A 1,643-nucleotide genomic window follows, 5' to 3' on the forward strand; every position below is an offset into this window, starting at 1 on the left:
CGCCTTTTAATTTCCTGGCTGCTGGTGCCAAGAGGATTGACTGTGGAGCCAAGCAAACTGAAGCTTTGAACAATCTCAATCTCTTCACCACCCATCCTGATGCTGCCAATTGGTCCAGTGGTGAGAATCTTAGTCTTCTTGATATTGAGCTTCAATTTTCTTCTGTTATCACCATGAGAAAACAAACAAGAAAATAACAACAAAAACAAACAAAAAAACTGTGCACGCTTGTGCTTCTCAATGCCCTAAAGTCTGACTTTGATTCCTAGGTGGCCGTCCAAGGAATGACAGGAGAAGTTTCTACATAAAATGAGGAGGTGGGATGAGGAATAAATATATTTTTTTAAAAAAAACAATCAAAAGCAAGGCTCAGGGGCGCATTCAGAGATAGGCAGAATCACAAAAATGATGATTGTTTGTCACCCTTCAAATTTGGATCTAAATTCACCCCACTGGCTCCATTTTCTGTCAAACCAGAGGCTTAGAAGGGGGTTGAATAAAATCAGGGACACACACATTCCTTAGAAAGCCAGCCATCCAAAATAAAAAGAATAGCAATTGACCAAGAAGAAACTCAGAAGGCAGGAGAAGGTATAACACAAAATGTGTATGTATGAAGGGTTGGGTGGAAAATCAATCTGCTGGGTCAATTTTCACTCATCATCGATTTTGGTGAAGTGTCTGTTCATATCCTGAGTTCCTTTTTCTGTTGGATTATTTACCTTTATCTTGTTGTGGTGCTTGAGAATTTTATAAATTCTAGATATAAGTCCCTTATCTGACATGTCATTATAAAATATTGTTTTTTCCCTGTCTGTGGCTTCACTGTTTTCCCTGTTGAAGAAGTTTTTTTATTGGATTCTTATAAGGTCCCATTCATCTATTTTATCTTCTCCTGGTTGTAGGTTTTCCAGGATACTTGAAAAACTGTATATGTTGTGGATTATTACTTTTACGGTTCTTCCAAACTTTTCTCTAATGAAGTTTATAATCTTTGGTTTTAGTCCTAGATCCTTGATCCATTACGAATTGGAACTTTTTTTTGTAGTGTGAGGTGTGGATCTTGCTAGAGTTTTCTGCAGATGGTTTTCCAATTTTACCAACACCATTTGTTAAATAGACTGTTGATTCCCCACTTGACTGATTTCATCTCCTCTTCAAAAATCAGTTAACCATACGTAGATGGGCTGATTTCTGGGTTCTCAATTCTATTCCATTGATCTATATGTCTGTCATTGTACCAGTACCATGCTGTCTTGACCACCACAGCAGTGTAGTAGGATTTGAAATCAGGGAGTGAGATGCCTCCTACCTTATTTCTCTTTCTAAGGAGTGCTTTGCTTATTCAGGGTCTCTTTCTATTCCAAATGAAATTGGAGATTGCCTTTTCCATTGCATTGAAGAATGGAATTAGTATTTGTATTGGGATTGCATTGAACATGTAGAAATCCTTAGATAATATTGTCATGTTCACAATATTGAGTCTTCCTATCCATGAGCAAGGGATATGCTTCCAGATCTCTTTTTGGTTTTTATAGTAAAGTTTTGTAATTTTCTTTGAAGAAGTCTTTTGTGTTTCTAGAAGACACTCAGATGGTGAACAAACACATGAAGAAATGTTCAAAATCTCGAGCTCTCAGAGA

At 37.1% G+C, this 1,643-nt stretch overlaps 1 protein-coding gene across 1 annotated transcript in view; it reads right to left on the bottom strand.

The window, feature by feature from the left end:
• Positions 1-1,643, bottom strand: part of ARSH (arylsulfatase family, member H) — a 19,415-nt gene that overhangs the window by 8,986 nt on the left and 8,786 nt on the right. The gene's annotated exons all lie outside the window — the stretch shown is intronic.

Source organism: Elephantulus edwardii, unplaced genomic scaffold, assembly GCF_000299155.1.
Source record: "Elephantulus edwardii isolate Elephantulus edwardi_28Jun2011 unplaced genomic scaffold, EleEdw1.0 scaffold00529, whole genome shotgun sequence".
NCBI classification, from domain to species: Eukaryota; Metazoa; Chordata; class Mammalia; order Macroscelidea; family Macroscelididae; genus Elephantulus; species Elephantulus edwardii.